Genomic DNA, 26,260 nt, shown 5'->3' on the forward strand with positions numbered 1-26,260 from the left:
GAGTCTTGCTCAAGTGAGAAAGCAGAAAGATCAGTGAGGGTGCTCTGCAAGGTCTTCTCTGGTGCAGAGCTGTCAGCGACTGGGAGGTGAGAGCGGGCCCGACCTTGCCCAGGCTGGAGCCCCAGCAGAGCCCTGGCAGAGCCTGGAGCAGCCTGAGCCTCAGCAGAGACAGGCTGGAAGGAGGCCCTTGGAGCTGCAAGAGGCAGCAGCCCGGCCTGGGTGCCTCTTGCTGGGAGCAGGCAATCCTCCACTCTCAGAGCCAAGCTGGCAGCTGGCTGCTCCTGAGGGGAAGCGTAGCCGTGCTGGGCACAGCACGGACTGGTGCCATTGGCCATCTGGAGTCTGCACAGGAGGAGAGAAAGGCAAACAGCAGCTGAGGACTGGTGCCCTGGCTGACCATTCCTGCTCTTCTGCCGGCTGCCCTGGAACTGCTGCGAATGGTCAGCAGTGTGTGCAGCACTCTGGGCACGGGGGGAGGGAGCCGGGCTGCTCTGCAGGCTGGAGCACAGGGCAGTGTCCTTCAGGCACGGCATTTCTGCCAGGGGAACCGAGGCCAGCGTGAGGCAGTGACAGCAAGTCAGGTCAGATGTGCAGGAGCCAGTGCCTCACACAGCTCTAGGACAAAGTGCCTGCAGTCCTGGAGCTCTGCACTGAGCCAGAGCAAAGGTGTGAAATGCAGTGTGTTTTGCAGAAATATTCAGGGGTACCAGGCCAGCCTGCTTTGTGCTCTCTGGTGCAGAGCAAGCACTGTGCAATGCAGCTCGGAGCTGCTGGGAGAGAGAGAGAATGAGGATGTGCCTGAGGCTTCTCCTTCAGTAGTGATTTGGAAGGGAGCAGAAGGGTCTCAGTAGGCAATTTGTGTTTTCTTCCTTCATTTCTGAATGTAAGACACAATGTGGCTTCATGCAGCAAGAGCACTTGCAGAATTTCTTGACTATAAGTTTGTGTTTGATTCCCAGTAAAGGAAGGAGAGGTGTTGGGAAATGTTGAAGTGTAAACAATAGGGCTTAATCTTGTGAATTCTGTTAATTTTAACAAACAGTGCTGAGGCCTGGACTCCCCCACTGCAGTGATTCATGTGTGCAAGTGACTATCTTAGCCTTGAGAATAAAGAGAGTGGTCCTGTTAAGAAGGTAGCTGGGAGGCATTCAAGGGTAGAAAGTGGTTTTAGGAGTCTCTTGACATCCAGAGGAGAAGATGAGGAATGGGTGTTTCCAAAAGACTGTGTCAGGGACCGGAGTCAGGTTTGAGGCCCTGCCATATTTAATCCATGTTTGAGCAGGTCAACAAGACAATGAAGAAAGCTGTATCATTTAAGAGGTGGGAACTTGACCCTTGTCAGAGAAACAATGTATTGGTCAATGGGTGGGCAGTTAACTTTTGAAAGAGGAACAGTGCATAATGGAGACATTGTTGGCATGGAGTCGGTATTCTGAGCCATTGTGGTCTCAACTCACGTGCCGGCCATGTGGGAGCTGATGCTGTCACTGGGAAAATTCCACTCCTGAGCAGGAGATATAAGGCCTGGTTCTGGCTTGGACAGGTGAGAAGGATGAGATGCTGTCTCGGTTCTAGAAGACAGGTGTCTGCTAGGGAGAGCAGGAGCCTCCCTTGGGATGAAAGAATGTAGACCCCCTCCCTCCGAATTATTATAAATTTGATATCAAGGGGCTTTCAGGCAGAGATCTGGGGATAGGAATAACAGTTCTTTACTAGTATAACCAGGCAAACAAACAAACAATAACTACAGCAATAACAAGAACACAGAACCAGGGACCCTGGGACAGCTTTATCTGCTGAGATGGGATGGAGGAGAGGTTTTGTTTTCACAAACCCCCTCGGGCAGTCAGTCCCGGTGCTCCTGCAGGGCTCCAAGGAACTGTCGGCTGGAAACAGCAGGGACGAGCTGAGATCCTGGGCCGGTGGATGAGGTGGATCAGCAGGGATGAGCTGAGATCCTGGACTGGTGGATGAGGTGGATCAGCAGCTCTGTGGCGGTGCCTGGCACTGCCACACGTCCCGGCAGAACAGGGGGTGCGAGGCCACCAACAAAGAGGGGAGAAGGAGAAGAAGCAGCAGCTCCATCTGGGTGATAGCGAAATTCCCTTCTCTCCACCGCAGCACCTCCGCCACCCAGCACACGAACATCCTTCCCCGAAGCCAAAAAAAGCCAGCTAAAAACAGTCCCCACCCTCCTTTTCTGCCCCCTTCCCCCCCCACCCTGGGCCCGGCCACTCTTTGTCCTTTGTGAGCACCCCTAAGTACCGGTAGTTAGGTTGTCCCAGCACATAATGGGTAAAAATTCCATGGGCAGGCCAGAACAGAAAATAAAACAAAAAAAAGAGAACACCTAACTCTCAACCAAAGTGAAAGAGAAGAACGAGTAAAAATCCCTGGGAGGGACGGGAGGGAGAGTCCCAATTTTAAAACCCACGGAAAAATCCTCAGGAAAGGGAGCGATCTGATCGCTGAGTGAAGTGACTCAGGAGGAGAGTGACTGAGTCAGGTTCAATTTTCTTTAAAAACAGAAATAGTTGCTGTTATAAATGCAAAGGCAAATTCAGGATAAAATAAAAAAGAGAAATTTATTATAAAACAACAAAGAACAAACAGCGAGAAAAACCACAATAAAATGGACAGCGCAGCGCTGGGTGGACAGGGTCTACACCAAAGGTATAGGAGTTCCCAAATCCACGCTTGAGGATTCTCAAGCCTAGGTTTTTATAGAGATTTGGTGTCCCCAGGCTGGAATTCCAAGCAGGCTCCATTCACCAAGTGTCCTTGGTTGTCGGGTGAATGGATTTCCTGGCATGGAAAAATAGAGTTAACAAGTGTCCGGACAGAATCTCCTCATATGTAAAGAGATTCTGTATGTTTCTTGATTTTATTTCAATTTGTGTCATCAGGGCAGAGTGGTGGGATCCGGGCCGGAGCCGATAGATATCTCGGCAGTGCTTTTCCCTTTGTCCCTTTTGATTGCTTTTCCAACAATGGTTTGACAGGTGGGGTGTTCAGGTCTGGCGATGACTATCTTCTTGGGGCTTGTCTTTTTGTCGACCTGATTGTTTCCCAACAGAGATCTGCAGGGCGTTGCTCAGGTCCGGCGATGGATATCTTCTCCGAGCCAGTTCCTTTGTCCTCCTGATGGCCCTCGTCCTGTCTGTTTTTCTGGGCTGATGTGCCTGCTTGTGTTCATTATCTGGGTGTTGGTTGCAATCTGTTGCCTCTCGGAGGGGAATCACGACCAGACCCGGAGAAGGATTTTTTTCATTTTGTATTTTATATCATTACAAACATATATATATCTTATTTATACCTTTTACGAATTTTTATTCATAGATTAATTTATTACAGTTGCCAACTTAAGTATGTAGGTAAGAGGGATTGCAAATAGAAGTAGCCAGAAAGAAGTAGTTGACGGGGGGGGAAACAAATTGAGAAAGAGAGAGAATTAGGCGGGAACCAAATAGTTGGCAAAAGACAGGATAGTGCAACAGAATAATATTTAGTGAGGCAGGAAGTTGAACCACAGACCGAATGAGTGGGATCAAGATTCTCCTGGTACCGGAGATTTCTTGATTAGTTGCTGCCAGAGATGGGTTTAAAGGAGAAGAAGTCCTTAAACCCAGGGGCTGCAAATTATAAGGGGAATTTGCAAGAGCCCAGGATATCTGAGAAGCATGAGGGGGTTTCTCAGGGGGGGAGCATTCCTCAGGACAGCCCACTGGGGATGATGATACGATTTGAAGACACATGGGAATCCCAGAGAGGAAAAAGTCTACAGAAAATGATTCATTATTGCATGTTTAAATAGACAAAAGAAACGATCCAAAAAAATAATTTAAATTGGCCAAAATTTGGATCGTTTAAAGATTGGATTTGTTAAGCTTTAAATCAGTATGTAAATTCAAAAGAAGCTTTAAATCAGGAAGAGAGTGACTATGCTATCCTGTGGCTTCCCTGGGGGGGAAGATAAATTTGTTACTAAAACACAAGAAAGTGAGAGTTATCTGTTGTATCCTTTACAAACTAAAAAGCAACTGCACAAAAAAAAAAAAAAAAAAAAAAAAAAAGGGGGGGGAGGCAGAAAACCAGTAAGTCGGGTTTGGGGAAAAACAAAGGTAAAAAGAAATTGCTAGAAGAAATACCCCAAGATAGCCCTTTGGGAGTTATGTTAGCTAATTGGGATATTACCCCAAGTACAAGGAAAAAGGATAGAGGAAAGATGATTAATTTTTGCATGATCGAATGGGCAAACAAGGAAGTAAGATCTGACCACGTTTGTTGGCCTAGATATGGTTCTTTTGAAACTTGGATTTGTCAGGCTTTAAACGTCTTTGTAAATTCAAAAGAACCGTTTAATGCAGAGGAGAAAGAATATGCAGCATGCTGGATATTGGGGGACACAAACTCTGAGAGAGTAAAAATTCTAGAAATATCAGAATTCTCAAAGACAAAACAAGAAGAAAAAAGGAAAGAAAAAAGCTGGGACCCTTTAGAAGTGTTACCCCCTCCTCTCCTGCTTGGCCCCCTGCTGCATCTGCATCTGCATCTGCTGCAGATGTCCCGCTGGGGGTCCCGCCTGTCCCGGCTGCAGCCGCGTGGCTCGCACTGGGCACCCCGCCGGCCCTGCCGGGCGTTCCATCTGCCCCAGCCCCGGCTGCTTTGCCCGCACTGGGCACCCCCGCTGTGCCACCCCCGGCCACTTTTCCCGCAGCTGCCCCGGCCATCCCGGCCCCAGTGGCTGTGTCCGTGCCGGCTGCGCTGGGCACCGCTGCTCCTGCCCCAGGAGACACGTGCAGACTGTCCACGGCCCGCTTTGCTTCCCGCCGAGAGACTCCGCTCTCTCGGTGGTTCCGCTACCAGTTCCTGCCTACGGCCCCCCCTTGGAGGACTCAGCGGCGGGATGGATCCCTGCCTTCACCATCCCATCAACCTCTGCCATGGACGCAGCGGTCCTAAAGAATTTCTCCCTTAACGGAGAGGTACCATACCAGTGGCAATTAAAGTCTGCAAGTCTCATCTGTGTAGTGAAAGAGTTAAATATTGCCCAGGCCAGGGCTAGGTATTCATGGTGTCGGATTTCAGCTCGGCAGCAACTGGAAGGCAGTGGATGGTTTTCAGCCTGGAGCCATCTGTGCGGGCTATGCGGGGCGAGATATCAGCAGCTGTGGCCCGGCCCAGCCCAAAGCTGGAAGCCACTGCAGAGCCCGGCCCCACCTGCAGCTGGGGAAGGCCCCTCAGTCTCCATCCTCTGTCCAGGAGCTACTGGAGTCTGGGTAAGCCTGGAGCCAAGGGAAGCTCCACAATCTCCATTCTCCACCCAGGAGCCGCTGGAGTCCAGGTCAGCCCCCTCCCACCAGGCCGGACAGGCTGCAGCAGAAGCAGAGGCCAGCCGGAATGCTGTTACCTTTCCAGGCCAGTAACAAAAAGAGAGCCAGAAGTTCCCAGGCTTAGGTTTGAAAAGTGGTATTCACAAAAGTGATCTTACTTTTTAGTGGTCAAAAATGGTGTCAGTTCAGAGAAATGGCCAGCTATTGGCTTGATCTCAAGCAGAAAAAAACCTCCCAGCAGCCTCTCTCAAAGCCTTCACTTCCACGTTTTCTACTTTTTTTTTTTTAAATGCCAAACCATCACAGTGGACCATGGTCTCTTGGTCCACTAACATTATTTGCTCCCCACATGAGGAAGTTATTGAACGCCAGTCAAAGTCATCATCAAAGATCACATCCATCCATTTGGAATTTTGATGAGACTTGTAATGCTAATGTGCATTTATCATCATTGGCAACTCTCATAGTAACATCTTTCCTTTTACCAGAGGGAATGGCTGCCACGAATGTGAAAAATAAAGCTCGTCTTGCCTGTTGGGGAGACAAACAGTTGCATTTGACTAAGAAAGTGTTGAGTGAGTTGCTAACTGATGTTGATAGTATTAGGCATGCCACCCTGCAGAATCGTGCAGGTATAAATTTTTTGTTACTAGCACATGGACATGGACAAGTGAAGATTTTGAAGGAATGTGTTGTTTTAATTTATCTGAGCACTCCCAAAATATTCATAAACAATTGGCCGGACGACATGAAAACATGAAGCCTATTAGAGAAAGACATGATCCTTTTTCAGACTGGCTTGCAAGCTTGGGTTTAAGAGGTTGGTGGCAGACCTTGGTCAAGAGGGCAATAATGTTACTGATTGTATTTCTAAGTTTTCTGCTGATTCTTCCTTGTTTGTTACAATGCCTAAATGTTACATTATGTACCTTGTAAAATGTACATAATTATGTAACATTTATCATATATGCACATATATTATGTACATATTAAATGTACATTGTTATGATGCAACAAATGTTGCACAATTTAGTTACTCAATTTTTAAAGAAAAGAAGGGGAGATATAGTACCCTGAGCTGCATTAGAAGAAATCTGACCATAAAGAGAAAGTTAAGAAAAAGGTCAAGGTTATCAGACAGAGAAGGAACATTCGTGGTCAGCAAAAGAGCGCAAAGTAAGAGCTAAACAGAATGAGAAATAGAGAAGTTGAGCAAGTTGTGGTCCCATATACACAAATGTAATTATCCAATAAAAATGCTTATAAGGGCACGTAAACAATACATGCAGCCAATTGTGGAAAAGATACCTGTATGAACAGATTTGTATACAGTATATATGTAACCAAAGTTAGAGAATAAACAAACAATCTGATAATCATATTGGTGCTGTGTCGTTTCTGTTCCTGCATGAAAAATGAAGACCCCATTTATGGTAAGCTAAGGTATAGTAGAAAGGACAAGGGACTTATTGGGAAAGAAAACTGAAGTTAAAATCAAAAGAGGTGGGCTATTACAGGTGAAAGGGAAAAAAGGTTTGTGATCCCCTCTTACGTGTTATGGCCATTAGTGAGAGAAGAACATGAGAAAACACATTGGGGTTTCCAGTTGGTCCTTGCAGTTATTTCAAAGAATCATAGCCAGAAACTTACAAAGTACAGTAATTCAGGTAACTCACCAATGCAGCCTTTGCCTCTAAACCAATCCCAAAAATTCTCCTAAACCAAAGCTTGGGCAAACTGGGAAAAGATATGGAGCTGGGCAGCATTGGCAAATTGATTTTTCAGTATTATCCAGGAAAGGAGAGTACCGATACTTATTGGTGTTAACAGATAGCTTTTCAAGGTGGCCAGAAGCTTTCCCTACCAAAACTGCCAAAGCACAAGAGGTAACCAAAGCATTGTTACAAGAAATAATACCATGCTTTGGAGTCCCAGCCACAATGTCCTCAGATAGGGGGACACATTTTATTTCAAAAATTGTGCAGCAAATTACCTGCCATTTAGGCATAGACTGGGAACTTCATACTGCACATCATCCTCAGACAAGCTGCCAAGAGGAGAAAATGAATCATTTGATTAAGCAGCAAATTATAAGATTCATACAAGACGCAAAGCTACATTGGCCTCAGGCTCTTCCATTAGCATTATTACAAATTCGGACTAAGCCAAGAGTAAAAAAAAAACTAAGCCCTTTTGAAATATTGTATGGAAGGCCATCTGGAATTCAAGAAGGGACAGCACCCACTCTAGTAGGGGAAGAAACCTTACACAGATATATGATAGCCCTAAACAAACGACTTAGCAAAATTGAGAAACGTGGCTGGGGCTTGAAGCAGAGAATTAGATGGACAAGTACATGATGTACAGCCTGGGGATTATGTATATGTTAAGCCTTTTGCAGAAAAAATTTTGGAACCACAGTGGGAGGGACCATTCCAAGTGTTCCTCACCACCTTTACTGCAATCAAGATCAAGAAACCAAGTGCCTGGATCCATCACTCCCGAGTGAAGAAAGCTCCTGAAGGACTCTGGAAAGTTATACTGGGTGATATTGAACTGAAACTAACTTTCTCGGGAAAATAAATAAGAGTGCGGGTGAGATGATAAGTATAGTATAGCAACTCTCTGAAAAATAGAAAATTTTATATAGTTGTAATAGATAATCAAGTAAGTATAGCCTGGAGAGTTGTGACATTTATGATCACCACTATAGCCACAGCTAATGCAGTACCACTTGTATATTATGTGACTGGTATAACACGAGTGCCAAGGAAAACTTATGATTTTGACACCCATGAGTCTCTGATTCAGATATTAAAAGTTACAAATGCAACTGTGTGGGAAAGAAGAAATGTTTGGGGATGTAAATATGCATTTGTCCAAGATGGATTCCATGAATCTCATCAGAAACCCATGAAACCTATTTGAAAGGGCTGTGAATGCTGTGACAAATGCGTAAGTAACTGTTCTGAGATTAGTCTCAAAATAGAAAGATGTGCAATTAAGGACTTTAAGATTGATTTTAATATAACTCAAGTTTGTACTGCTCCCTGAAAAGATGAAATGATGATAACTCAACCACCTCAGCCAGTGCTAACCTTACAAGAACCACAATGGATGACTCAAAACACTTTAGAACCCCTAACCCCCATAATTACCAAAACTGGGCAATATGCTGTTAAGAAGACAGGAATTCAAAAATTGTTAGTTAATCCAAAGTAGTGATTAAAATGAGTAGAGATGGCAATACAGATAAATGCCCCTGATAATTCAGCCTGAGTGTGCTCCATTTTTAAGGACCTCTTTTATGGATTAGCCCACTGCTTGCAGAGGCATCTACCTTCTATGTCCAAACAGAAGAGATATGTTACTGGATTATTGGAGACGGGACTAGGGGTTCCAAACACCATGGATTCAGAAATATTAATGAATAAATTGACAGTAATTAGTAGTGGTATAGTTAAACTGAAACAACCTTTACAATCTTCTGTATTGGCATTAGGTACCAACCAGTGGAAGTTGTCTAAAATATCACCAGAATGGGAAAATATAGAAGAGCAGGATCAGCAAGTCATAATTAATACCTTAGGTGCAGCTAGTGAAAATATTCCTTTGGCACTTGGGTGTGCACAGGCACAGTTATAGATGTAATCAGTAGCAGCCTCAGTCATCAGGGACAGAGGAGAAGGCATATTCCATGCTGAAATTCATAAAATTTGTTTGGGATATTGCCTCAGATCTAGAAGGAGAACTCCAATCTTAGTGGCTTTTAGTTAATTTTACTTACAGCCCTGTGACAAGGATGGTAACAGATTTTGTTTTGAGTATTTATGATGCATCAATGAGTTTGATACATCCAGTTGCTGCTTTGGGACTAAATCATGAAGAGACCATACTATATCCTTCTGAGCATGGAATGTGGGCATGGAAAGTTGAAGGAAAGTGGCAAACCATTAATTTAGAACCCTCTTCAATGAAAGAGAATTTTGGGTTTATATGTGAAGATAATGTAAGTGATGATAAAAATACTTGTTTGGATACAGAGCAAAGCATTTGAAATGCATCCCATTAATCAAACAACCCTGCTTGTGTATAAAGGACAAGGTTGTGTCTGCATTAGGACAGGATGCCACACTATAATGGTAAATGAGATCATTGTCAATGAAACTCAATTTAATTTGTGCATTTGTAACTTTGTCAAAATTGAAGGATGTTATTTTTCCTACCAGGCACCTATCGTATTGCACCAACATATAAAGGTGAACTTGACTACTGTGCAAGAAATCACCTGTGCCTATAGGGAAGAACTTAACTTTAGTTGAACCATTATTGAAACACAACAAATTGAAGAAATTAAAAATGAAGGGAAGAAAGCTTTGATTACAGTACATCATGACAGAGAATATACAGAGGGTATTAAAAAAGTTAGAAGAAAGCCCATCCCATCATTGGTGAGATGTGCTTTTTGGGTGGTCACCAACTGCAACTGGTCTGCTTAATACCTTGGTTCACCCAATTGTTGTTTCGCTTATTTTAATTAGTATACATTTGACTCTGTTATAATTTATGTTTGGAAATAGAGAATGCTGAAGCAAGTAGCAGCTTTAATTCCAATATCAAGAACATCTGGTACAGTCTTAAAGGACACCGACCACACAGCTTTGCTTTGAAGAAGAATCTGTATATTAGTAAAAGAATTTACTAACCTTGAAAAAGGAGTGGGAAAATGAATCATGATTTTTGAAGGGTTAAGATTTAGCTGGAGGTAGAAGAAATTTATAATGATCAAGATAAAAGTCCAATAAGGAAATAGTAAGTTAATGATTATTAGATGCTTAAGCCAGAGCTAATTCTTATATAGTTTGCTATTATGAGCTTGTTTATAGAGGAAAATGGAATAAGTGAAGCGTTAGAAGAACAGATTGAAACCAGAGAGAACAATGACCATCACCTGGACTCAATACCAATCAATCACCAAGCAGGGGGCCTTGGATCGTGCCAAAGGGTCACAGAGACCTGATGAAAGCCTTAATTCTTCCTTCGAGGACCACTGACCCAATTAGAGACCACTGACCCAAATCAAGGGACCTGCGCACGTATTGAGAGACCGCCAGCTCTTCACCAGTCTTCACAGAAGTAATTGTGAATGCCAGTTTATTTCTATCTTTAGCACACTTTTATAGGGTTCTACAGGGTCTGCAGGCAGAACAAGCTACTATTGGCTAACACACACAGTTTACATTTTTTCTCTTACACACAGGGATATTGTTTTGCTTTACTCTCTCTTCTGCATGAAGGTTTCAAGGACTTTAGCCCTTAATATCACGACTTAGTTCAAAGGCTGGTTTGTGCATACAGGCCTTTGCTAATATATAAAATATAGCAACAAATCCCCCTTTCTCTTTTTGCACAAACCAGGCTTTGGATAAGATAACATACAACTTAGACTGTCATCTCAATTAACATTATAAGTAAAGTCCGTCCCCCTTCTAGCACAAGAGACCTCAACCATCTAGTGATGCCCCAGCTGGCGAACCAACTTCCAATGGGATCACTATCTTCCTTCAGGGCATGCAACCCATCCTGTAGCTGTTGTAGTTGCTCATGGATGGAAGCTGAATGATCAGTAAGATCCAAGCAGCACATGCCTTCAAACTCTCCACAACCATGTCCTTTGTGCTAAGAGCAAAAAGTCAATTGCAACTTGATTTCATAGTACTGCATGATATACACTACTCACATCGGCTGAAAGCTCACTTAACATTGTGGATATTAAGTTCAATTCTTCCTTAGTCTAACAAGCGAGCCTTTTTAGAGTTGCTAGGCCTTAATTCATTCAGGCTTCGCTTTGACTGTTTGATGTTCTTCATTTTGCTAGCTATATTCAACAATTGATGTAAGCTTGGGTGGAACAAAGTGAGTTTCCCAAGATAACAGGGTCTTCTATGTGGATTAGCAGGAATCTAATTCCATGCTCTATCTCCACAGATTAGGAATATGGAACTAGGTGATCATTTTGGTAACTGTCCTGTGAGATTGCACCACGAATAAAGGCTTTACTTTCAATGGTAGTAACGAGATCAGCTATAGGGTTGACTGCAACCCAGTGCTGTATTACTTTGTTAGAATGACTTTTTGTCGGGGGTTCAAACATTATCTATCCACCTGAGGTATTGGTGGAATTTAACAAATCTAATTCTTCTGAGGGTTCTATGGTAACATTAAGAACTTTGGTAATTTTTGCTTGCCAGCAGGCTTCAAGATGTCTTAATGTGAAGCCAACAGTGCGACTGCACTCTTGCAACATTGCCAATTGATTCAGTCGAGTCTCATTACTAATTAAACCTTTAAATGCTTGAGGATCCCATTCACGGACTCCTACGAGACAGGTGCGAAAGGATCTCCAGGGGTGGCTAGGCTCAAATACATTGACCTTTGGCCAGTTCAATGTGCCAGAGTGACCCATATGTTCTGTCACTATTGGATGTTAGTTAGCATACAGTTGGTCATGACTATACACAACACAATTACCATAAGCATTTTACCATGTAAATGACACCATATTTGCAAACTCACAGCTAAAACTTCAATTGTTAAATGAACTTTCAAAGATGCTTACACTACCTCTTGAAGGGGGAATACTTATACTTTATACTAACATAACAATTACTATACAAGCTGAACACTTAAACTATTATCTAACTACTTTTAACACAGGTGCTCTGGTATATATGTAGTCTAAGCGTGAAGGCAATTTGCTAAAAGGGTAAACACATAACTACAGTTTGCTTTATATACAGTTAAATGGAGTCTCTTCTTAGATCTTCTACAGAATTTCTCCAGCACAATTCAGTCCTGGAATGTTCACTGCTCCTGTGATGTCAGCTGGCAGTTGATCGGTGACTGAGGGCTTTGATGTTCAAGTTGTTCTTCAAATCCTTCTAAATCTTAAAACAAAGGATACCTGAAAATTGGTAGAGACACAACATCATAATAACAACATAAAAGTTCTGTTGGCAACTGTCTGTATAGTGTTCAGACACAACTGTGTCCTGACAGGTCCACTTCTGATCCATGTCTGGAGTACCAAGGCTGTGTGATGACATCTCTGTTCACTGGATCTCGTGTGTTCAGAGGCACACAGTCTGGTCAGATGAACAGGTGACCTTTCTGAACCTGCCAACAAAACACAGACACTTCTCTCCTTGAAGTTAATAAATTACACTAATTAAATGCTTGTGGGGCATCCATTTCCCCCGTTTTTCTTAAAAAAAAAAAATAAAAATGAGATGTACTTTTGTTATAAACATCAACATCAACACAAAACCATATACACAATTAATAAGAACTTATACTAGTTAAAAATCAATTAAATCTTAAACATTATTAATAAGGTATATAATATAAAACTGCTATTAATTACTAAAACACTGCACCAGCATCCCATAGTTAGCAAACAAACAGAAACAAAAAAAAATCAGTGAAGGATTGGATCATCACCTCCGGAAAATGATTCTCCAAGCCCACTTCAAAATTGATCCAGCTGTCATATTAATAGGGTCAAATTGTTGAGTCAAAAAGTGACTCAAATACTGATTTGGGACAGAAAATATCTGGATCTGTTGGCAAACATTCTATCCAGGTAAAGTCAAGGCTTGGCCAGGGCCTTAGGCTTTAAACTGGAAAGATGCCTCTTAACTCATTTCTAAAACAAGGTTCTCAATAGTAGCAGCTATGAGATGCTTACAGCATAGCAAACTGTTAAAATGCATTTGTACAAAGCAAATGATCAGGAGCCTTAGGTACCAGACCAATTAAACCATGCAGCAGTTGGTTTAATCTGAAGCCTCATCCATAGCAGCTGACCTTCAGCAATGGTACATCTTCTTAAAATTCTGGAAACACTGAAAAATAAGAAAGCTATGACAAACAAAACTGCAGAGATTGCAACAACCAATAGAACTCCCGATGAAGTCAAGGGTGTCACAGACTGCATTCACTTCTATCCACAAGCAGGTGTTCATCAGTGCTCCATCACAGCTGTCTCAGCTGTGGCCGTCCTCCTCTCTCTAGGAAAACAACTATACTTTGCAGTTTAAACAAGTGTCTCTAACAAAACACAAAACAATTTCAATTAAACAATATCTAAACCCAACAATAATTATATATGACAAAAGGAAATAACAAACTTAACCTTAAAAGAATATCTAAGTTAGAAAACTTAACTTAAAAACATTCAAGCCTAAACATTATAAAACTTGACTATCCTTAATTCTATTGGCACTTAATCTATATTAAATGAAAACATAACTTAATCTTATTCTGTTACTACAAAAAGCAACTAAAAGTTTGATATATACCTTTTAAACATAATATAACAATAGCATGGATTCACTATAGAAATTATAAAGATGTAGCAAACACATCACAATTCTATGTCATCTAGCTTTGAGAATAACCCACAATAACTGCAAATGTTACTAAAAATACTTGTTCATAACAGGAATTTGCCTAGTATATGTTTAAATTTGTTAGGATTTTAAAGTGCAGTTTTTCTAGAGAAAAACCACCACAACAACATGGGATTTGGCAAGTTGCCATCCAGCTTTTGTAGCACTTTTCAAAAACATTAAGTCCAATTCTTAATCTAAAATCTAAAATCCAAATTGGTATATATGCAATTATATGTGTTTTATATAACAAAGGACTCACATTAAAATTCCCTTATTAAAATTGTGGAAAAACCAAGCAAATGGATAATATATACTTTAACTTAGCTTTGTCTTGTACAGTAAAGTTCTCTTAACTAATTATTTTTTAAACCACAAATCTCTTCTATAGATAACATTAATTGGAAGAAGGTTTTCCTAGAAGCTATAAATCACACCATATTTTAACCTTGGGTTCTAAGACTAATTATTGCAAGGCAACTTCTGTTAGTATTCACCTTAAACACTTTTTTTTTTTCTTTTTTTTTTTTCTTTTTTTTTCTTTTCTTAACTTTCAAAGAACCACAATAATTTCTCTAGTAAAATCCTAAAAACTGCAACTGCATAAACTCATAATTACTTAAAACACAAAATTAACTCCAAAAGGGTATACCAAAACACTCCGAAAACCCAATAAATCACGACCCTGCAACAAACCAGGCACCATCCCAGTGCCCCCCCGAGAGAGGGAGAGGGGGGGTCAACCGCCCGCCCCGCCGCTGCTGCAGCTCTGCTCTTATCTTTCTTCACATTCTCTACATACTCTCGCAGCGAGGAAAAACGGAGAGAAAGGAAAAAAACGCCTCACAAAGTTAACTTTAACAAATGCAGTTTTTTCTCTCAATCTCTCTTGTCGTTCGCCGATAGAGGAAAAAAGGGCACGAATTTGCAAAAGCAGGCGATTTTACACGAAAAGTCTCTCACGGCCAGGTGCTAACAACGGCGATCATTGCGGTTTATCAGCGTCTAATTACAAGGATGAATTTTGAACTAGATACCATATAGTTTGAGATTTTTTGACTAGTTTGTCTCTCTTTGAAGCTGTCTGAGCCACCTGTTTCTGCTCAGTTGTTTCTGTAATTGTTCAGAGTGGCCTTGGAACTTTTCTTGCGCTGCTTCTACCCCCAGGGTGCCTTTGTTCTCTGCGCCCACCTCGCTGCTCCCCCATGTCCTCCTGGTTCGGGTGGAAACCAAGCTAAATTTGGCTTCTTTTCTTCCAGGGTGGTAAAGATGGAACTTAAATAAGGTTGTAGTGCTAAAAGTGACTCCAAAAATGAAGCAAATATTTCTGGATGTATCACATCCTGCCATAACTGAACAGATTCTGTTCGTTGTTTCAGCGTTCCCTGTGGAACTTTTTTTTCTCATTATTTTCTTCTCCCTAACTCTCCCTCCCTCTCTCCAAGGGCAGCATGATAGGAGTGCTTCCCCAGCAGTGGGAGGTAAAGGCATCTGCCGCTGTGACGCAGGTAGAATTACTGGGCTCACAGCTTCAGCATATCTCACTTTTCTGTTTTTTAAGGTATTAATTACAATCTGCCAAGTTCGACCGAGAAACACAGTGTCCTTGCTCTTTTCCGTAATTGCCGTTTCCCATATCAGAGCCGAGATATCAGTCCGTTCTTGCACCGCAAGAAGCGGTGAGCACTGCAAATGCTCATGACAATTAGCCCATATAATGAGCATATCCAGGTCCTTTTCCCTGGCTGCTCCGCCTCGTTTAACGAGGATGCAGAGAAGCAGTTTATCTGCCGCCCCAAATTCCATGCTAGCGGCTCGGCGGCAGGGGGGAAGGTTGCGAGCCTTCTACCCCGCCCCTGCCTTCGGACTCCCCCAGCGACTCACCCCGTTGATTCGCAAGCCGCCTATCTGGTACCGATCCAAGGCAGCATCTATCTGCACTCAGATCCGCTCCACCAACCTCGGTCCAAGGCTCCGTCCCACCGTGTGTGGATCCACTGAAGCCCCCCTGCCCGCAGGGTGTCCCGTTCAGAGCGCCAAATATTGAGAGACCGCCAGCTCTTCACCAGTCTTCACAGAAGTAATTGTGAATGCCAGTTTATTTCTATCTTTAGCACACTTTTATAGGGTTCTACAGGGTCTGCAGGCAGAACAAGCTACTATTGGCTAACACACACAGTTTACATTTTTTCTCTTACACACAGGGATATTGTTTTGCTTTACTCTCTCTTCTGCATGAAGGTTTCAAGGACTTTAGCCCTTAATATCACGACTTAGTTCAAAGGCTGGTTTGTGCATACAGGCCTTTACTAATATATAAAATATAGCAACACGCACGCACGAAGGACCAATAGCCTCATTTTAGTACTGAATGGGGATGGGAGGTGCTGAGGTTATGCATACTTTTTGTATGTGAGATTTTGGGAAATAGAGGGAAGAGAACCTTGTTTGAGGTGGTCACACCTTTTGGGGATGATTCCGACGCTGCCCACCGGTGAATAAATATACCACTTTCTAACTTTTATTAGTTAGAGGGTTTTTGTCCGTGGTCATATTGGTTTTTCATGACTCACCTGCACTTTGTTACTAGAAAATATCAGCAAGGTAATTCCAGATAGATCACATAGTATGGGAACTGACAGTGGTCAAATAAGAGATTTTTAGGCTTCAGGCATTAGCTTGAGCCTGTGTGAAACTAAGTCACACGACTGTCCAATATTGGTGATGTGTTAGTTTAATGACCAATGAGAGTTTTACCTCTTGGACCTTCTCAGAGCTGTCTATAAAAGAAGATCAGGAATAATAAAACGTGCTCTCTTGTTCAACCCAGCTGGAGAGTCTGTGTCATGCTTCTGCCATTCTTGATATAGTGTGACAACACAGATCTGTAGGAAAAAAGGTTTGTATAACACAGAAAAAGTAAAATCCCAGAAAAGCTGCTAAGTACATGAGAAGTTCCCTAGAGACCTCACAGTAAGTCTTCATAACAATACTTAATTAAAAAGCAAGCAACAGTAAGACTACAAGCCCCATAAACACTGCCAACAATATTCAACCCCTTCCCTTTCCTTCCCTTTTCTCTACTTTAAAAGAGAAATAAACTTGAACACAAAGTGAAACCTTAAACAATGGCATAGCTTAGCCTCTGGAGCCAGCTGACTTATTTAAAAAGGGGTTTTTTCCTTCCTAAAAACACAATTATTTCTGGGGAGAAAGGCCACATAAGCTCACTTGCATTAAAATCACTCAGAAAAGAACAACTCTTCCTTCACACAAATACTGACATGTTTTGTAATAGGTATTCCTATTGTGTTTCTAAATAAAAATGTCATGATCCAAAAGTTACAATTAAACAAACAAAAAAATCCTACATTGGTATTCTTTCAAATAAGCGCATAATTTTAAGATGGCATTTCTGCAGAAAGTGTATTTTGGCCCTGGACTGTGGTAAAACAAAGACTTGCTTTATGATGGTAAATGACTACATTCTGGGAATTTCTTCATCAGTAAGATGGATTTATTATCTTTTGATTAGCTCCCTGTGGCTAGCATCAGATAGTCCTTTCAGAATGCCCTGCAGAGAAAGTGGAGCTGAGAGACTTGATGCACGCTCCAGTCACATCTAAATACCTGCAGCAACTCCATCAAACTGAGCAGTGGACAAGCCACTGTTAATGGTATTCATTTGTAAACATTCAAATCCTTGCAGGGGGATGAATATCGGTCCTTTTTAACAAGACTGCAGTGTGAACAAATGTCACTGAACTCAGAAGAGGCAGCTGGTGACTCGGGACACTCACCCTCTCATTCGCATTGTGGATGTTCAAGATCAGGGCTTCAACATTCTCTCAACATTCTCATTGCATTCAACAACAACTCATACAAGAGCACACAAAACTCTGTCCAAGGTAATCCTTCCAGGGGAACGTTTGGCTCTTTGGCAAGCACATGGCCGTCTGCCATTCTCTGGTATAAGTTTAGGAGGATGGGCAGCTCGCTCTGGAACACAAGGAAAAATTAATTGCTGCATCTGGGCAATGTTAAAATCAAAAGAGATGCATCATATGTGTGGTAGCAGGGCTGGATGTGGCTGAAAACAAGCCTGCAAAGTTCATTCTCACAGCTTTGCAAAATTCCCCAATTCATTTCTAATGCTTGCAGTTCAAATATTGCATAATATAGCAGCAGAGTAAGAAAACATTTCATAAAATTTATCTAATTACACACAGTAGGTAAATAAAAGAGGTGAATAAATCCCAGTCCTGCAGGGGCCACAACCATGACCTGGCACAGATAAAAATTTCTATGCTCTTGGTGGATGCAGTTCATTCAGCCATGCTAATACTTTCAGGTGCATTCAAACTGTGCCTAAACACCTGCACAGCACACAGAAAATTGTCCAGTTGGCTTGGCAGCACAACCCACTCGAAATTATTTTAAGAATTTGTTTTGCGTGGTTATATATGATTGGATAGCTGGCCAAAATAGGCCTACAGTTCCATCAGTCCAACTCCCCAAGCCATGCCTCATTTATTTACAGTGAATTAATCAGTGGCGCAATAAACTGGATCAAGTTATAAATAAATTTAAGCAACAGCAGCATGCAGTAGAAATCCAATTCTTCATACTTTTAGCACATACAAGCAACTTTGAAACTTTATTAAGATAATAGAAAGCTGTATCTCAAATGCCATGAAGATAAAGGATGTAAACCATTGTATCAGTACAGTCATAAATCAATATAAGATTATCAGACTGGAGTGGAAAGAACATATTCAAAGATCATAAAAGTGGTAGAAAATTTTTTCTAATGAAAATTAAATTTTTTCTATGAAAATTTTTTCTATGAAAATTTTTTCTATGAAAAAATACTGAATTTGTCAGGAAAGCAGGAAGGGAAAAGGAAGGGAAGAGAACACCCTGACATTTTCACACAATTTTAGCATGAGTATAGCAAAGACCAACAGCAATATATTAAATGTCTTCTGTGCTTAGTTTCTGCTACAGTCTTCTGCTTTTTTCATTTTGGGAAGCAAAATCAAAGCTGTCTCAATGGAGTAAACAGGATCACATACAGGCACTCCCACTTCCCAAAGAAATACAAATACCTTTTTGAAAAATGCAAAGCCATCCAAGGCAATAAATATCTAATCTCATAAGGGAACCACTAATACAACTCATCCAAAAATGAATATTTTTATTACCTGCCCAGGACAGTCCTGTAATCTGAAATCCCTTGAGGAAAATAATTAAAACAACCAGCTGTATGAATATGACAGTGAGACAATCCTTGGGCTTTTTTACCTTTCAATAGCATAACATTAATTCTGAGTACACCATTAAATACTCTTAAATACTGTTTCCATTTCCAGAAATCTTTCTCATGAATGGAATTCTTGTCATGTATAACATATTTTATGAAGAATTAGAAATAAAAAGGAAAACTCTTTCCACAACAACAACTAGCAAGCACTTAAGGTTTCTAGATGAACATTTTCAGCTTGTTCTTTTGTTTAGTAGTTAGAACTAGCAATCATCACTGTCTGACAGGGCAGATAGTTGCTTTTCTCTCTTTGTATTCCTTTTGCGCCTGATGAAATTACTTTTCCAGGCTAACTAGAAAAAGTCTTTTAATACATTAATGCTTGCATGGAAGAAGTTGTTATTCCCCTGAAAGAAAAAAGAAGATTCAGTTTATTATTTACGTTTCCTCACCACTGGGCCTTCATGCAGGTTGAAGCTGGTTGCAGCATTCACTAATCTCCCAGAGGTTTCTTCAGTTTCCTTCCTGTCCTCAGCCCCCTCTCTCCACCGGGCATTTGAGGATGAAGGGTGTCTTCATAAACTGGAAAGTTGGCACAATAAGATACTTCAACCAAAATTACTTTTGTCAAATTCACTACATTCTTTAAAGGATAACCAATGAATATGGCAGATACCACATTAGTATGTCACATGGCTTCTGAAGTTATTGGCTGGTTTTAGGTGAATGAAGAAATTTATATTCCTTCTAAGAAAGACTTTTCAAGTGGTTATGTTTTCAGTTACCAAGCCTCATGTCATGAAATTCAATTCATTGTATGGATATGGCCTTGGAATTACATATAACATAATATACTTATAACATATAATTATATATTATAATATAATTATATATATTATATATATATATATAAAATTATTCATATTTTAATTAACACAATAGCTCTCTTCAGAAAGACCATGTCACATCTTGCATCATCAACCCTGATCTCACATACAGTTCTTGCTCCTAAGGTTTCCACTTGCCTGACTCTACTCTGGCTTGATTTCTAAAGCAGCCTACCCAGAATTTTAATCTCTTCTTGTACTGTGTCAGTCAGGAAAACAGATATATCAAGAGCCTGGCATGACTAAACAGGCAGCTGATGAGAAAACTATAAGACCAAACAACAGCACAAAGGAGACAGAAGCAGAGACAGGAATCCAAGGAAGAATTTAAAAAGACTGCCTGAGTATTTAGGCATGGTGTCAGGAAAGCCAAACACTTGCTTAAAATTGATGTTTGCAAAGGATGACAAAGGCTTTTAAAGCTCAAGTTTTAAGTATCTTACTAAAAATATCTGCATAACCATCAATCTTGAATGAGTTGCTCAGGCCAAATACTTCCTTTCCTGTAGGAAAATGAGTTTCTTTCATTCCCCACTACTCCTTGTATAAGTCAACATGAACATCTGTGTACACAGACCCATATAGTTCTAGACTGAAAGAGAGGTCACCCAAGTTCTGTTACTACACACAGAGCAGACTGTGCCGGGCAGGAAATATATCCCAAGTGATTTCCTCTGAGTCTTCCAGATTCAACTGGCTCACTGAAGTGGAAAACAATGTTTGCATAAGAAGTGTATTTAGGGTTAGCTATCTTTTCTAGACCTGCTGGATGTATTGTCCTGAGCTCACCCCAACCACTACCGGAGGCTGGACCCTACTGTAACTACGATTTTCAAAATTTTTGGTTTGGCAAATAATCTGCAACAGGCCAGTTATTATCGTACCCATTCACAATTTTTGGTTACTGTAATGGGCCTGTTATTAATGGACTGCCATGCTCTGACCCTTTGGTTTGGTTTGGCACATTGCACTAGATTTTCTGCTGACTGAAAATTGCAGGGAACGTGAACAACAAGTTGTACTCAAGCTGTTTACTGCCATTTTATGATGGCTTTAGAAGGAAACTTACTCTTTTTTTCTTCTCTTATGTGCATTTTCTGACTCTCTAAAATCTTTCTGTGCTACCACTGAAAAAGCTCCTCTCCTGCTGCCTTGCTCTTCATTCAAAGCATCTTCAGGTTCTTGAATCCTTAACTACCAAGTGATAAGAAAGCAGTTAAAGGAAGTCAGGAAAGACTACCATGGTCTTTAATGCTGCTCACTGTTCTGTTCTGCTTTTTATAGGTGAATATATTCTACTAATTCTATATGGAATTAGAAAGCATTGAACACATGTAAAAATGTATTAATTCATAGAGTTCAAAGCAGAGAGAAATAGATATGCTGACCAAAAGCACATTTTGTTGTCCTTTCACAGTGTTTAGATTTTCCTGTTTTATTTATATTAATGAAGTTTTCCAGGGAATTCTATTTTTTTAAGCAGACTTGGGAAAGGGTGGGATTAACAGTAAAAGCTATACTTACACTCAAAATAAAGCTCATGTGGAGCTTGTTCATGTACATGAACAAAGAAGAAAACCTTACCAGCTCTTTATCATAAATGATAAAACTCTAACTTGTAATGTCACCCTTCCAATTCCTTTGTATGTTGTAAAAGAAGAGAGTGAATCAAGAAAATTAAGTCATCCCTAGTTATTCAATCATCAGTTCAGAAATCTACGTGCTTGTACTTAGAGCAGGTCATAAGAAAATAACTGACTGAAGAAGTGGCAATGCTTATTTGTGTTCCTCAGAAAACAAGAAAAAAAAAGAAGAAATTCCTGTTTGTTTTCTCATTTAGTTTTTCAAAAATCCAATGTGAAGGCTTTGTTGGTCAGTATGAGATCACTTAGCAATCATCTTATAAATTTTTCACACTTGATTTTTTTAAAAAACTTCTAATTTCTTGAATGGCTCAAACCCTGTGTGATACAGTTTAATAACACAAGAATTTAATATTCAAGTATACATATTACATTTTTTCATATATTTAAGCTTCTCTGGTAACTGCAGACATAGTAGCTTTGAAACTGAAATGTACTCTGAATAATTACATTTGGAACTGCAATCTCAGGATGCACTAATGTCTCACACCTAGAGAAGTTGGATGTATGCACTGTATCATCAAAATTATCTAAGCCCATTCCAAAGATATAGGACTGGATAATTTAACAGTTTAACTATTGTGAAACATTTCCTTTCCCCTCACTTCTTCAATGCTATTTTGAATTCTCAAACATAAGAATGTGACATTTTATTTTAATATTTACTCTATTAAGTTGATAGTTGCCTGAAAAGAAGGAGTTATTTTTCTTTTATCTTGTACAATTTTTACACTAATTGCAAAAAATCGACTCCGTGTTTTCACTGAAGCAGGGAAGTCTTAACATTTTTGGAAGATTGTACCTTTACAAGTTCATTTTCTGTGTTAGTGTAAACTTCTACCAAATATTTAATAAAAAGTTTACCTGCATGATTTCTGTCATTTATTTACATTCCATATGTGCTAGTCTTGCTGCTTCAGCATTTTCCTCCAGTTGGTTTGTTCTCAATGTAGCTGCCCAAAAGCACACTTTGAAAATATTTAAGTCCAAAAAGATGATAATATCATGCAAAGACAACTTTATTTGTTCAGTTTATTAGGCCTCCATAAACCAACCTATGGCATCTTCACTTTGGAACTCTGAAAACTCGTATCAATAAATAAATATAAGGAAAAAAAAATACATATCCAGAATATTAGAATAATATTTTCTGTTTAGTTATAATATTGATGTAGGATTATGTTCTTACTGCACTTTTAACAATCACAGATACCTAACTGCATAAAGGCCTGGACATGGAATTTAAATTGAAAAAATGCTTTTAACAAAAGCATTTACTACAGAGCTGCCCTAATAGAAATTGACATGTAATTTTAACTACACTGTTTTCTATTAAAAAAAATATTTTCACTTAGACTGATGACTGATTTGAAAAGGACTGTACACCCCAAAATGACTCCTGCCTTCAAGTGATGCAACAAAGATTAAGGAAAAGACATTAATATTAAAAGTCATTGTAATTTTTCCTACACATTTCTTTTTAGTTTCTTTTTCCTCTTTCTTCATTCTGCTGCATTTCTGTACTTTTCTTTCCTCCTGGATTTCTCAGTCTCCTCTGAGCTGAGCTCCTTGGGGATATTCCCTCACGGGGAATCCCACTTATCACAGTCCTCCGGGTCAGGACAAAAACTCCAAAGCCTGTTAGGATCTTGTTTCTCGTGTTTATTAGGATGCTATCACAAATCCTGGCAGGTCTCTCCAGACTTTCTGCACAAGTTCAGTTCACTGCAGTGTGGTTCATTTTCTTCTGGTGGTACAGAATGGCCTTGTGGCTCACTTTGTGGCTCACTTTGGCCTTTGAAGACACAAAATGGTCCCAAACCAAGCAGTTCTTTTATCTTTATACCTATTTTCACCCAATTAACAATAGACACGTATATTATTTTTCTTAATGACCCAATGACTGATCACCTGTGTGCTGCACTGCAGCATTTTCTATCCAATCACTCACTATTACCCAAAAACCTCTAGAAGAAGAACATGAAGGAGAAAGAAGGAAAAGAAACAACATTCTAAATCCTCCATCTTGCCTTCTGCTTTCTAAATTAACTTAAAATCTAAACTAACTTTTTCACCCAGTGACTTAAGAAAACTCTCTAATCTACACTCTCACACTTTTAGCTTTTTCTATCTAACTTTAACAGTTGTTTTCATGTATCACCATGAAAACATGCTCATGAATTTCATATTATATGAAATTCAGTGTTTTTCTGGATCTTAGAGCTAAGTATCAGAAACAAGGGCACACACTCTGTGTCTCAGACTCCAGCAGTCATTTAAGACACTTCAGGTTACATATATACAAGTGAAGTCATTGATTTTGGACAGCTAAAGCAAAGTAGCAAGCATGTGATACTGAATCCTGACTCTAAGCACCTCAGTAGGGAAACATTCACAGAAAAATAAACAAAAATTTTAAAATACGAGCTGTTGGCAATAAATTTAAACTCTGTGTAATCTCTCACAAAAGAAAATAACTGAGAAACAGAGATCTGTGGAAGTCATACTAAAGAGAAAATCAGCAACAGCACAGAGCTTACCAAACCTACTCCACAACATCAGCCAAAAGGCCTAAGCATTGCCTCCTCCCACAGGATTTAACTGCTTAACATACTTAATTAAAAAAAAAATAAAATAAAATTCACAAATCCTACACAAATACTTCCCCTATACCTCTATATTGCTAAGAGTATTTTCCCAGTGACATAAACCTCTTCCTGTCTGCTGCTCAAACACCAGTTTTTACCTTTCCTACAAAACTGACGCTCCACATTTTGTTTATCAAACACAAGGCACTCATAGCCCAAATCAGAGGTTCCACCCCTCAGAAATGAAAGTGATCACTTGTGCCCATGCTTGCTGAGACTCCCAGCAGCAGGGAAAGCTTTACCTCCAGTTCCCTGACTAGCCTCTCCTGACGTTTTTCCTTGAAATCCAGATGGTTGGCCTGGAGCTTCAGCATCTGGCTGCAGCCATGGTGCTCTACCTCTATATCCCTCAGCTTCCTGAGCATGTTTTGCAGGATAGCATTCGTTTCCTAAAGATAAATAGGTAAATGAAGAAATAAATACATCAAGAGGTACTTTTTCTAAGATAAAATATTGTCTTTACTAAAGCAGTACAGAGTTCAACAGAGTAGTGGAGACCACATCAGAGGAAGATTTTAGAATTTTAAGATCTGAGACACCAGCACATGTCAACAGAAGTGTTTACCCAACAGCAGACACACTTTTAATTCACCACCAAGAAGTCTGTGTTGGCCCAAAAATCACTGTGAACATGATCTCTTGTGGCAGAGAGATCTCTAAAATCAGAGCCAGATCTCTACAGGAAATCTTTCCCTAAAAGAGTAAAGCCCTTCCAATCTCTTCTGTCTCCTAGCTCAGTGGCAATGATAGAAACAGGGAGAATTTTTGGTGAAATGATGAATGGAGACAAAAGTTCATTTTTGTTCTGAATTAAATTGCTAAAACTTCAAATCAGATGTTTTTAGAAACACTTACTCCCACAGACTAAATAATTTTAATGTCTGCTATTTTGAAAAGAATTTTCTTCTACCTAGAAACTGAATTACTTAAAAAGCCTATGAAGTACAAAGTCCTCAGTGGAATAAAATAAGCTGGTCCCACTTCAATTCATACAGAAATTGAACTAAGCTACAGGTTGGAAGAATTATTGACATTATTTGACTCGGCGGGTCTGTGGAGACACTGCTACAAAATGCCCATGAATTTGGACTAGATTTAAGTTAATCCTCTAGCTTTACTTGTCCAGCAAGACAGGTTTCTTCCCTTTGGAATGCCAAATAAATAAAAAAATAAATAAAAACCAACCATTTCTACACAAATATATGCCTCAAAAGATGTAGAAATATTTATTTCTTCAGGTTTATCTTCCAGGTATTAACAAAAGTGAACTGGGAAATGTGAAGTAACAGATAGTTTGCTGTAAAATACTACAGAAAATTTAAAAACATTTTATATTGGAAAAGTAATTAACATTAGCAAACTCAAAATGTCATGATTATATCAAGCTCGTTAAACAAGTCAGCATGAGCTGCAGATTTTCAGAGTTTTGAAGAATTTCTGAATTTTTTGGGGTGGCATGACTGCTTGACACAATTCCCATAGCCACCTGAAAATATTTGCTCATGAAAAATACGGCTAGTCATTTTTTTAAATTTATTTATTTTTAAACCATGTGTAAACGACACAATCTCTCAAGTGTCCTAAGGAAAAAAAACATGAAGGGATATATTTCCTGCCTAACCGCAGGGTGATGCTATTTCCCTTCTTATTGAACTCAAACACCTCCTATCCCGGACCAGGATATGCCCAGCAGAGCTCACCACGAACCTGTCACAAAACAGAGAGGATGTTTTTTATCTGCGTGCCCCAGAGACACATTTCAATACTCTGTGACTCCACTCCATGCCTGCCTCAGCATTTTCACAGCCAAGTTCAGAATTAGGCAGTTTTTCCAGCCAGGATTTGCCCGTGTGCTCAGAATCCCACCTCTCTGCACATATTAAGACCACAACTAAATCTCCTTAGCTTTCATTTTATAACTCTGAATAACTAAAGGAGATTTAAACCAGGCATGTAAATACACAGTTCAAAAGACTGCAACATATTCAAAGTCATAATTTATAAACCCAGATGTTTCTGATGTTTATCTGACAAGT

This window comes from Poecile atricapillus, chromosome Z, assembly GCF_030490865.1.
Source record: "Poecile atricapillus isolate bPoeAtr1 chromosome Z, bPoeAtr1.hap1, whole genome shotgun sequence".
Lineage (NCBI taxonomy): Eukaryota > Metazoa > Chordata > Aves > Passeriformes > Paridae > Poecile > Poecile atricapillus.